The sequence below is a fragment of the Mytilus trossulus genome, chromosome 13 (assembly GCF_036588685.1).
Source record: "Mytilus trossulus isolate FHL-02 chromosome 13, PNRI_Mtr1.1.1.hap1, whole genome shotgun sequence".
Classification (NCBI taxonomy): domain Eukaryota; kingdom Metazoa; phylum Mollusca; class Bivalvia; order Mytilida; family Mytilidae; genus Mytilus; species Mytilus trossulus.
The window spans coordinates 33,120,221-33,134,901 of NC_086385.1; positions in this window are offsets into that span (position 1 = coordinate 33,120,221).

Below are 14,681 nucleotides of genomic sequence, written 5' to 3' on the forward strand. Positions count from 1 at the left end.
ATGAGTCAGTACTATTTGGTTCAGATTAGCACACCATTACAGAAACAATTGGATGCAAATGGATTCTATCAATTTTCTCTCATGCTGAATACAGTGCCTACTTACGGTATCATCCCCGTTGAATCAATGGCAAATCCCACATTTATTACTCCAATTATGACAACCTCGTCCGCTTCTGGAGCTCTAATATGCTTCCCATAACAGCAATTTGACTCCATTGTCCGATCCAGGAAAGGGCAGTGGAAACAAAAAGAGTGTGGCAACAGATCTTCTTTAGACTCTTCTCTGGAGAGAAAATATACCCGAAGGCAAGAAAATATTTGTGCAAGGGACCAGAGCCGAAGCCCACAATTGCCAAAAATGCAAAAAGTCAATTGAAGAGGATCCATCACTTTGGAGGCGTTCATTTACCAATTTGAACGAACTGCCGGTAGACTACAATTGGAAATCAGGAAAAATGCGCGTGGGCCCCAGATTGCTGGGCCGATGTTGGCTTTGAGCACGCTCGCATGGTAAACACAGATGATGATTCCAAAACATTCCGTCGAGGATGTAAAGACAAAGATTTGTCAAGGCTATAATAGAGAGGAACCCAAAAACATTCAACAAGGCGTTAAAACAATTGAAAACCTCAAAAGCAAACCAGATGGCGATATATGGATAAAAAAGTGCCAATTATAACCATCGACAAGCCTACTTTGCTGATGGCACAGTATCACGGACCAATAAAGAAAATATAAGCAGTCCTTTGGATTATGAGTTGCATAATCTCACACAAATTGTCACAAAACTAGCTGATGTTATGCTTTTAACTAAACAGCATAACTTTGGATTGGCCGATCAATATAATCTCGGTTCTTCTGATAAAAAAATCATGGAAGATCACCAGTTCAATGGAAGATCTCCTGATCAATATAAAAGTGGAAGATCTCTTGAACAATACCATTGCGGTAATTCGGCAGATAGAAGTACACCCAAGCTTAATGCCTATCGATCAACAACACCCCCACTAAGCTATAGATCATACAGTCCCTAAAGACAACAGTTAGAATCTCCACGGACAAACTTCAGAAATCCCGAATATTTCAGACAACGGCCACCTTCACTAGGATACGGAGCATATCAAAGTGTAACCCCAACAGTAGAGCAAAGGGTCGGGCTAGTAGGACAACTCAGACTCCAAAGTCTATTGGCCATAAAACATTACCTTATCACAAAATCGAACAGAGGCCCACTGCCTCGTCCAATATTGTCATCAGATGAACAATGTGAAATGAGCTTAGTAGTACGAGGTACTATACATGACCAGAATGTGAGCATGTTTGTGGACACTGCTGCAATGATAACATTATTAAATGAGAAGTTAATTCCGGCAGAAAATGGAGATTTGGAGAACGTAACGCTACGTGGTTTGGGTTAACAGCTTGTTATTGGGAAGATTATAAGGAACGACTCTCGATATTAATAGAGTAAACATACAATGGGATGTGTGCAAAGAGCCATTAACGGACGATGTTATACTTAGGCTAGTTATTTTGGACACACTGATCGCAGTGATAAACCTGAGTACTCCCACAATTACCATCAACAATAAAGTGATAAATGCGTCATTTGTTAATAGTGGAAACGAGATTTTAACTCAGCTAGTTTGCATAAAACGAACCATCACTGTTCCGCCAAATTCAAACATGACTGTTACTATTAAAACAAATAAAAGTGCTGACTAGGAGTGCGTTTTAGGACCATGCTCGCTAAAATGTTGCAAATTGGTTACTCACGTAGTTGGAAAAGGAAATAGTTGCCCCTTAAACATTTTAAATGATGAAAATCGTCTTATCCGCCCGAAGAAATGTACACCTATTGATTACATAGAATAATTTGACGATGTAGTGGGTACGGCAGATGAAAACGCGATAAGTGACGTAAGACGTGGCATTGAAGAGACACGAGACAAGGTGCCATCGGCACTGCCTCAAAGTTCAGATGATGTACCTACTACTCCACCACATCTAACTAACCTATATTAACGTCAATCGACTCGGTTCAACCTATATCATTCCAAACATCAAAACTGAAAGCGTTTAAAGAACAATTACAATAGCACGTAACATATTGATTAACATTTTGAATTTCCGTGTTTGTTTTTGTATATGCAGCCGTATTTGCAACTTATGTGTTATAGAAATATCCAAATTATTTGTTTTACACTTTAGAATTAATTGATAACAAATTCAAGAACATGAAGTCCATTTTTAAAGAATTATTACTTTAATTTCCGAAATTATATAGAATACATTTAAGACAATCTTCAATTTTATACCGTTTTTCCGCCATCTTGAAAATGGCAGCCATATTGGATTTTTCAGAGTGGGTCCATAAATAAAGGCAACAGTAGTATACCGCTGTTCAAAACTCATAAATCCATGGACAAAAAACAAAATCGGGGCAACAAACCAAAACCGAGGGAAACGCATCCATAGCTGAAATCAAAGGGTATATAACCAAGAACTACTATGCAAAGTTTCATGCTTTCCTCATCAAGTGAGCAATTCTGCTCTATATCTGCACCAAACGGCCGGACTTTAAGACCTTACAAAACAAATAAGCAAAATATAAATAAACATGATGACTAACATATCATAACAACTTGACCATGACCTAGTAGGCAAGGCCCCGAAATAGTCGTCAAACTGATAAACACTGATCGGAATGCAACTTTATATAAAAACATAATCGTCTACAAGTAGTTTCTATCTAAAAAGTAAAATCATAAAAATACTGAACTTAAAAGGAAATCAAATCGGAAAGTCCATAATCACATGGAAAAATTATATAACAACACACATCAAAAACGAATGGACAAGAAATGTCAAATTCCTGACTTGTACAGGCATTTTGAAATGTAGAAAATGGTAGAGTAAGCATGGTTCTATATCGCTGAACCTCTCAAATGATTGACAATCTCGTCAAATTCCGTAATATTTACAATGATGCGTGATCTAAACAGATATTATTAAGAAAATGATCAATATATGGATACAGCAGTCATCATCGTGTAACAATTTTAAAAGAAACAATTTAGCAGAACACCAAAACATCTATTTTCAAACGCATTCATTGATTCGCGTGACTGACGTCATCAATTTTATACGTCACATATTTTTGTCGTTCAATGTTTATACAAACAGTTTTAAAATTTCACATGGGCAAATGGCAATGTTAGCATACAGGGGTTAAAAAATCTAAAGTATATAAGAAATAATTTTAGAAATAGACCGAGATTTAACATAGTCCAAAAGTTTATAGAATTTAAAAGAATCAGCAAATAGTTCATTCCACTACTCGATAGAATAACTTTGACGTTTCTGGTTTAACGTATTTTCTAATTCATAATAGAAATTTAACTTAAGCAAGAAAACCAAACAATTTTGGTCGCTGGGAAAGCAGTCTATTTGACGCAGGTAATACATGCACTTCAACAAAATATAATGACGAGACAGATTAAAATCTCTATCTTTTGCATGCTCATGCTTCCTACTCCGGCGAAATTTTCTTTAAATATAAAGCCTCGTTCGGTTAATTTAAACATGCTTGGCTTTACAAAATCAGACAAAAGCAAAAATGTCGGACAAAATGCAAAACAGACCGGAGTCAATGAACAAAAGGTAAAATGTTGTAGAAAAATCATAATTATCGGACAAAAGCAAGACTGACCGAAAACAACTAAACACGTTGGACAAAACGTAGTTAAAGAACTTACTACCATACTGGATTAAACACTTGGAGACTGGTAGTCAACAAGCAGAGATATCGACCTAATATTGTATAAACGTTCAAGTCAGTCGTCCAGTTAACTGCCCCGACATACTATATATTCCTACAATATTTCAAAACTCTGCTTTATACTTACCAAGAGTTGAAGTTGATCCCAGATGTGATAAGTCATATCTACAAAATGAATGTTTAACTTATTGAAACTGAAACGTGTGTAGTTTTATCTCTCATAAATATTTTCACTTTATTGCAAGAACTATATATCGATTTTGTAACAGGGGATATCCCTTTACAACATTTAATTTACATGTCAAAACAATTAGCTTTTTATCTTAATTGCATATGTTCAAACTAATGTATCAGTTTATTGTTTAAAATTATTTAATATCAGAAAAATAGCTCTTTTTGTTTGTTTCAAAGTTTACAAAACGGTTATAGAAATTTTGAAGACATGGTTCATTGTCATTTTGTTTTGTGCAACAACATGTATGGTGTCCTGTATGACTCAAATGGTCTTTTATTTATCTAATTGGTCTATTTATCAAACAATATAAATGTGCAAGTTGACTGTACCTTTGGTATCTTTCGTCCCTCTTTTTATCTTTATATTTCTCTGTCTGGAGTATTTTGTGTCGTTTTTTGTAAGCTTTGTTAGCTACTCTAAGATTAATAAGTTATGAATGTCTTCAAGTTCCGTCTTTGGTAAATGCATATCACTATACAAATAAGTTAAAAAAAGGAAAAGAAAGTAGAAAAAAAGTCGTTTCTTCATTGCAAATTTAATCTTTTAAAAATATATTTTCTAACAAAATATTTGATTTGAATTTAATATTTACATTTTAAAAATCTCATTGAAAATATTAATAAAATCTTAAATGTGAACCAGGGATCAGACTTACATTTTGAAAGAGTTACAGTAATATAGTGGTAGGTGTTACCTTGTAAATAGCATAGCATGGTCTCTTTCTGGTAAATGGGATGATTTCTCGTTAATCCATGTAGTGAATTTGTTTATGCATTCTCGTGCATCAACTGTGTTTGGGGATACAGTTGTATTCTTGATACTTTCAGTCCAAGGGGCGTCATTTTGTGTCTGTTTTAAGAATGAATTTTATTATAACTTACAACGTATAAGCTATTCTGATAGATACAAATTTTTAACAAGTTCTACAATAGGAAAAATCGAAGTGATTATTTTTAACGCAACACAATAGAAACTTTTGTCCTGTAAAAAAAGGATTTCGATCTTATTTGACTTCATCATTAAAACCTCCTAGCAAGTTCTATTTGGGATATTAAGTGATCCAACATACAACCACTTTGAAGAGAAATCAAATTTGTCACGAATGCTCGACCTTAGTTTAGCATACTGAGAAACTATGCTCTAATTTTGAATTCAAAACAAACGCATCGGCATATGTATTCAATAATCACACCTTATAAATTAGCTTCTGCATGTTCTGTGTGTCATTTATTAATTTCAACATAAGATATGTTTCAGTTATAATAACCTGAATCCATGTCGACATTATTTTAACGTTTACAAAATTCGCCATAATAATTCCTCATGAGAAATCTTTATCGGTTTACTCTCATGTATAAAAATTTGATATACGTGTTTTTTGCAAATTTTCATATTTTTTATGTTTTTTTTTTCTATTTTACAGCTATAATTTTAAAATTATATTGAGTAGTAGAACACATAAAATAATACATAAATTATATTATAGAATAGAAGTATTATTTGTTTTGCAGATTTTTCTCACATGGTGTCTTACATGACCTTCTATTTCCAAAGGATCTCTCTCAGACCATGATAAGTTTGTTTACGTTTATTCGTCAAAATGTGCCTTTGGTTCTAAAGCCCATAGCCAGATTATGCTGTATATTAAATATTTTGTAAATCACACCATATGTTCTTTGAGCACACAAAACAAAACTCAAAAAGGCAATACTTCCTGATTTGAATGTCGCATCGAAAGTGCCTTTTTATCGAAATATAACTCATTGCTTTAATTGCCGTTAGCAATAAAGTTGTTGTAACGAGTGGAATATGAGTTGTTTGGTTTCAGTAGCACCTTAATCCTTATTAATCCAAAGTATTGTTTTGCCCGTAAAAGTCTTGCTCTCTAATACTGTTGTTTGACCTTTTGTATTTTTTTTTAACAATGGTGTTTTTTTAAGCATATCATTGCGTAATTGATGTTCTGAAAACTATTATGATCAACCATGAAACAAAAAAATGAAGAAAAAAAAAACGATTTTTCGATCTATACAAGTCATACCAATGTTAAATAAAGCTAAAACCAACTGGTTAATCTAAACATAACTCAATGATTCTACATGTATTTCAAATATACCTGTGATATCACTATCCCAGCAAATAAGACAGATAGTGTATAATCAGTTGTCTGGATATTCTTATACATAGCATCAATCTGAAATTTGTATTGTAATGAGCATGTATATTTGACAGCCAGTTTGAAAAAAGCATTTAAAAATGTTTCCTTTGATAAAATATCAGATTCTGTTGTTTGAATTTTCATCTTTCGTGTCATTAGAAACATGTATAACCGTGTTGCTTTTTTGCATCTGATTGTTGTATTTATATATATCAATATCCTTTTTTTTTTATTTAACAGTCAATGTAGTCAGTAAATATTTCGTCATTGATTCATTGGTGATAATCGTTTTTTTAATCATTTTCATACAATATATGCTAGTGTTATCTAACTTTTTAAACATTTTTTTCTGTCATTTTATAATAAAGAAAGAAACATCCCTGGCTATGTTAGTTTTTTAAACGAGTGATTTCATTTTGCCAGCGGTCTTAACATCAATCAAATATGTAAATTACAAAAAGAAGTATAAACCGTTTTCAATGTAGCAATTGTCTTTCCAAGATACCAATACTATATTGTGCTGATTAAAAATTATCTATATTAAGGTGGCTCGGGGCCTATTCAAAGTTTCTATCAGAAGTACCGTATTTTTTTGTAATTTTATTCTTAACAGAAATTGAATCAAATTGGTCAAAAAAAAAAGCGGGTCACGGACCATTTAAGCTCAACATTTTACTTTTAAACAGGTATGTAAGAGGGACAATTGTTCAATGAAATGATAGGGAAAAAAGAGGTGTTGACATTTTTTATCGGATTATCAAAAAAACGTTCTATGACAATTGGTCCAAAACTGTAATATAAAAAGCTGAAATATAGCTTCAAAGAATGAGCAAATAAACAAAATAGGTCACCGATAAGGAAAAAAACTATATTTTGGCTGAAAACTCAAATTTTGGCGGGAAAATGGGTGAAATGTCATCTTGACCCTTTAACAAATACGGATTATAACGAAAATGTTCTATTATTCATATAACTACAATGATTTAACATTTCTAATCAATCAAAATATTTAAAAAAAAAATATATCGAATTTACGACAAATACTTTTGTAATTCATGCGTGAAATTATGCGCAGGCGAATAGTCCCGAGCCACCTTAAGAATAAATGAAAAACGTACGATGTTTAGTTAGGTCTGACCAAGCCTCTATAAGCATGACCCATATCAATGCAATGTGTAAATTACGATTATATAATTTATTTGATAAAAATACAGGTCTTGTGTCCATGCTGTATTAACAATGATTATTCTCCTTGCACACACATCATGACATCATTACATGCATTACAGTAGGATCATAGATGGAGAGATACAACGAGTGTCATTAATTATATTACAATCACAGATTACTTGTATTTAAGAAACAAAGCTTTTAATAATGAGTATGAGCAAAATAAGATAACAAATACAGTCAATATTTAATAGATAAAGGCAACAGTAGTATAGTAATTTTCAAAAGGCATACATCGATTGCAAGAAGCTAGACAAATCCGGGCTAAAAACAAAAACCATGGGAAACACATCAACTATGATAAAAAAAAAAACAACAGGTATACTAAAGTGCAACAGTGACAAACGCCAACACTCATCGAAATAAACGATTTTAACAACCACCATATTCCTGGCTAGATACAGGACATTTAAAAAAAAAGGGTTATTTAAATCAGGTTTAAAGGCTAGCCAAACCTTCCTTTTTATGACAATGTTTAAAATAACACTACGTGACAGAAACAGCACGCACATATGTATGAGCATTCACCAAAGTAAAGCGCACAAACAAATAATTTTATATTCTAAACAACAAGCAAACCGCAGAGCAACAACGAACATATACCATCAATGATTAACATCACATGCTATCAGAAACAGCGACGCGCTTACGTTACAACAAACATGAAATCTCGAACTTCATACAATTATTTACACAATATTTGTCCTAACAATTTCTCATGACACTGATGGTAGTGAACGGCAGTAGTACTATCAGTTGGACTAAACACGATAATAAATAGCAGATTATCCAGTCGAGACCATACTTTAACTATAATGTTAAAGTATAACAAAATCAACCAACTCCAAGCCAAATTTAAAAGGATAATTCCATTAAAACTGTCAAAATCAAATGCTTCAAATCAACAGAACGAGTAAAAACTACTGCATATTCCTGAATTGGTACACGTACATTTGGGACAATATCCGTAATGCGCCTGGAAATGAGGAACTCAGAGTCACGTGTCAACAAAAAATCTGTGTGTAGTGATATTTGACACTTTTCTATGATAAACAAGTGACTGAGCTTTACCATTTGTGTTAATTTAGAAAGTAGGAAAACACAGAATAAATGTGTAAAATCTATGGATCTATTATAAAATGTTTTTAAAGTATAAAATGTTCAAAGAAGTCATTGTTTAAAAAATGGGATTTTTTACCACGAGGAGCCGCATCACAAAAGGATACTCGTGGTTTGGTAATTTGCGGAAAAGTAATCCCATTTCGTACCCCGAAATTTAAACTTCATTGTGTGAAAATGTCTCAGCTTCGAAACGAGCCATCACACATATCCAATTTAACGATATGGACTGAGCAATAGAAGAAAACGTTACCATTACCACCTATGGAGAAACTAATACGGATCTTGACCCGTGTATTTCCATTCTCAATTTTATGTAAATTTGATTAATTTTACCAAAAAAGGCGTCAACAATAAAAATGACATTGGTTTGGATACAGAATCTTGGATAAGAATTACAGGTGCGATCAATAATTGTTATTTCTCTAATGTTAAAATCAAACAAATGGCACTGATATTATTCGGTTTTGAAGATATGTATAGATAAGCTATAATATTACATATCAATGACATACTAACGGAAAAGTCTGTAGCAGTACTGATTCATGCATACCTACCCCATTTATTACAAAGGCATAATACTGGCGTACAGATGAGACTGCCTCAGTTTCCTTTTCAGATGGTGTTGAAGCTTCACTTTGACTGTACCAACTAAAACAAATTCATCATATGACACTCTTTGTTTATTTTTTTTGGATAATACATAACTATATATTTATATTTTTGTTCAAATCGTTTTTTAAAGATATGTCCAAATCCCATTAATATGTTTACCTGAAAATAAATAGGAAATCATTATAATGAAAGAGTTGGAAGATAAAGATCCTAAATTGATTTTTCTTTAATTTGAAGCTGTGTTATTTTTCAATTAGAGACCGATATTTGGTAAGGTTATTAAGGGCATAAACCAAATAGTGTCCTGAAGAAGTATATCACCTAAGGAACCACATTTTAACTTAACCGGTCATTTTGATCTGAACAGCTTTAAAAAGGCTAAACAATGATTCATTCCATTTTATTTATGTATTCAGACTATTCAATAGTTTTGATTTATCTCTACATAAAAACATGCATAATTATCTGAAAAGATACTTAACAGTATTGCATTAACTACTTAAAAATGTCTAAACAGTAATGAATGCATCAAATGAAAATATCTGAATATTACCTTGAAATCTTGATAGGACTTTCTCATGTTACTGTTTTCAATTTTAAAATGTGTACATGATGTTAAGATCAAAAGGACCGTTTAAGACTAAAAGTCGTTAATTATATTTTAGGCACTGCTGTAAGACTCGAATGTATCAGAGCGTTCCTATGTACATCAGTTATATTTTAAACTGCATTTCAAATGTGACTTAAAAGAAACATTGGACTTATACATATTATACTATTATAGTAAACAATATGTAATTGTAACTTGAAGATGTATTGATGGATTATATACATCCCACTTAAAACTAAAATATTTGGTAGTCTTATCAAGTACTGTAGAAATATTGTGTTAAAGCGAAATACAGATGCAAAAATTACCTAAAATTAAATGTCAATAATACAAAGTTTTAAACCCCGTTTATTTCAAATTTTTAATATTATGTCTTCAATCCTTTTTTCGTTAAAACTATTTATATATATATTTTTTTGTTTTTCTTTAGCTTTTGCGATCCTTCTGATTTCTGTTCATTTGTTCCTATATTACTTACTAATCATAAATAGCAAAGTCACAGACAATTAAAAGTTCTATTTGGTTTACTCCTGTGGCTCTTTTCTGTCGATGATGTTTTCTTACGGGTAGACTTTCTAAATTATCATCTAAAATGACATAATAGTACCGTTTAGAGGATACACCAACTCACAAGCTGGTTAGTACATGTAGTATAAGATATGAATAACTGAAACGCGAGTACATGACTATCTTACAGAAGCACAAGCATCCATCTTACAGTGTACCCATAAAACAGACTTGAACGCACATTATCTTTACTTTCCTTTCAATTAAATTTAGCTGGATCAAGTGCTATTGTTTTATTCATATATATGTTTGTGTTCGACATTGATCTTTATGTTAGTGCGTCTGGATTATTTTTGCTTCTGTATTTTTTCCCTTTAACCCATTTTGTTATTATTATTTTTTAATATTTTGTTGTATGGTTAGTTGTGTTTTTGTGTGTGCTATTGTAATTCAAACTGCTGGTTTGTGAGAAATAATAAATGGATACAGCGAATGGTTCCCGAATACAAATGTATAAAATGTAATAATATGTAATAAAATTGTATATTAAATCGTCATGCAATAAATCATTGTCTTGAAAATTTAAACTACTGTCGATTCATTAATATTCGTTGGATACCAATGCTCGTGGATTTCGTCGATACATGAGAACTACGCATTCAAATGTTCAACGAATTACAAATTATCTTAAAGATTGTATGCAGACTTTGCCAAAAACCTCGAAATCAAATATTCACGAATATGCAAGTTTTTCGCAATCCACGGAAATTGGTGCTCATGTAAATAAATGAATCCGCAGTATATGTTGAACTTTTATCGTTGTGTTGTTTGATCGGCTCGTATAAATAGTATGTACATGTTTGTAAATGTTCTTATATTTAGATATCACAGATTATTGGACAACAAGGAATGAAACATTTACTCACCAACTTGTAATCCATCGTCAAAATCTGTTCGGTTTCTAAGTTCTTTAATTATTTCAAATTTGTTGATCCCGGAATGAAGAGGCAAAATTCTATCTTCTGGTGTTTGCAGAATAAAACTGCCATTTCCAGAATTGAAAGTGCCAAACTATATTGAAGTTAAAAATATATTTGAATGGATTGATAATATCTTCAGCATAATGTTGTTTAAGTAACAAACAATCAACAATACAAAATATCCAATGAGCTTGTTTGCAGTGACAGTGTCAGCGTTTGTGATTAGTACTTAATATTCAAAAAAATGCATTATGATTGCCAATGAGACTATCTACCATAGACCAAATGCCAAGAATGGAAGTTAGATACTATACAATTATAAGTCATGTGAACAACAAAACTATAGAACAAGTTCATTTTCTAATTATATTTAAGACCATCGAGTATAATTCAGTGTAAATTTACCACAAATCATCATATAGACGATTTCGCTACCTTTTTTTACCGGTCGAGTTTAAATGTAAAATTCAATAGAACAGGTTATCATAGTTGTGTTGTTTACTTTTACAAGGAAGACAGATAAGCTTCATAAATCTGTCATCAGGATTGTAAACTGATGATGTCTGGTTGTTTCACATGAGTCAATATCTGCTTATCGAATATGGACAAATGAATTGCGGATATCAATAGCATAGCGACATAGATATTAACTGCATGTCTGAGAGCTGGGAAATGTAGAAATGGATTATAATTATCGCATGCTTTATGTTTGCCGATAAATGTTTTCTGTAATTGCAGAGGGGTGGGGGTATTAAGGGGTTACATCAAAATCCATTCGTCTGAACCAAATCCACCCCAAAATCATAAAAAAAAATTAAAACAACGTAACTTTGATACTGCGGAGAAAGAAAAGTTAAACTTGCATTATCCCAATTCCCTAAAAACAAATCAGTCATTCCTTCGTTTTTCGTCATGATAAACGAATTTTAAATATAAAACGTCACGAATTTTCAATCAATACAGCCATTATAGTAAAATAGATATCGACATGTTTGTTTATTAATAAATTCTTATTGCAGCCAACATCTCACGGCTACGGGGAGGTTAATATTTTCACTAATATTAACGTTTGACTAATGACCGAATATATTATTAAAGCAACCAAAATCACTTTGATAAAAAAAATCGAAAACTGTAAATTATGGTATTTTGCAGGTCCTTCTTCGGACCCACTGATATATAATCGGCCTACATGATTAAGTTTTAAATAAATTGAACCTCCACATGCTCAACTTAAAGACCTACACTGGGTAAATATTTTTGAGGTTCAATAAGTAAACAATACAAATCCTTTGTGAAAAAGATCGTCTCAGGTATGTAAGATAATTTTTTACGTTGAATAGCAATGAAAAATGCACGAACAGTTTTGTTAGTAGTAGATAAAAAACTTTTGTAAATCAAAATTTTAACCTTGTCAATCATTTTCTATTTTAAACTGGTTGAACAATACTTTGTTTCGACGTTTTTGATAAAACTTTTGAAATAGTATTGGATATTCATCACTGGATATGCAGTAAACAACATTCTATTTCTGCTAATGATTTGATTGAAGAAAATAATTCATGTATATCAACAGTTTGATACAAAGGCTTTTTTTTTGTTTTTACAATGTAAAAGTGTTATGCCTCGCAGAGCAACAATGAATTAGTTTTCTTCGTATCAAAGCCTCTAAATAATTTACAAAATATATGCACACATGCATACGTTACTCATGTTACTATTCCTAATTATTAGTTACTCTTTGAAAAAAAAATATATCATATAAATGTTCTTTACACTCTTTCATTATTTTATCAAGTGAATTTGGTAAATATTTAAATAAAATCAGATAATAAAAGTACTTTTATTCAACTTCATTAAACCAAAAAAGTTAGCCAGTTATTAGAGGATCGACAGAAAGAGGAACGAAACACTGATCGGAAAGTTGTCTTTAAATATTTATGATCATAAAGACAATCAAAATTAATAATAATAAAAAAAAAAAATTACAACGAAATACTTTGTACTGCCCTCATAGTAAACCCCAAATTTTGGAAGCATACCGTACAAGGTTGAGTTGTGTGTGCGAAAACAATGTCGATTTTGTTCTCAATATGTAACACGCAGTTTTAAATCAATACTGTCAATATACTCAATATTCCGAGAGTTGAGATTTTAAAGAAGATCTACATATGATATATGTTGAATTTATAAAAGTAGGTCTTATAACTTACAAATATTGTATATTCCGATTATAAGGTGTTTTTAGATAACTAATAAATCTAAGAGCTAAAGTCTTGAATCCTTGTTTCTTGAAGTATTTGATGGTTCTGGCAGAACTAAACAATACAAAAAAGTAAAAAGAAATGTAGGTTTGCTAATAATGATATTACCATTCTCTCTGACTGATTTTTGTCTCGTTGAACTACAAACGATGCTCCTTTCTTTATATCTTGATAATATGTTGACTCCTGACAAAATAATATCTAGATTAGCTACATATGTCATGGAGCATTTTAAAATATATTTCGTGGGTCAGCAAATTAAAACCCGTTCTATAAATATTGGTTAACCTCAGATAAATCCCTTTGATACAGCAAAGTTTAAATGTGGCCACTTTACCAAATTCTTCTTTATTTAAGCTAAGTATTAAATTCATGTTTTCGTCTATGTAGTTCATTGCAACAAAAACCCTATTTTTTAAAGCAGAAATCTACCTTTTGTTCCTTTAAAGAGATGTGCGTTAGTTTTCCTTGAGCCAAAGATAAAGTTGGAACATTAGTCTTGATATCATCATTCCGTACTAAATGAAACTGAATTTGTGATCCCTCAACTTTGAGGTCAAGGTCATAAGTCTGTGAATGAATGATGTTGTCTGCTGATCGTCTTGTTCGTTGACCTTGTGATATTTCAACAGGAATTTCTTCTGTACAACAAATCAGAAAGAATAAAAGTAGAGATTTTAATATATTTTTTAACGGAACTTCCAACATTATTATGGACCATTTTCAAATAAATATGTAGGACTCGGACACGCTGAAAGGTTTGCATGACGTTTGAATATTGTGACGTTTTGAAAAATAATGTCGCTAAAAATAAAACAGGAATTCGCAGACAAGTGGACAGATTTTTGTAGATAATTGATGTTTGCTAAGAAATGAAAGGGAGATAAAAAAAAAAAACGGTAATTTGATGAATTTGGTTTGCGGATTAGCTAACCAGTGTTCGGAAGAATGCTGCAAACCTTTTCAAAACAAATAAAATTACTTGATCTAAACGTTAAGTGTGACTTGGCTCTATTTTAAAAGAAAAATCACCAAAAATACTGAACTTAGAGGAAAATCAATTCGGAAAGTCCATAATCACATTGCAAAATCAAATAACAAAACACATAAAAAACGAAAAAACAAGAACTGTCATATTCCTGACTTAGTAGATGCATTTTCAAATGTAGAAAATGATGGA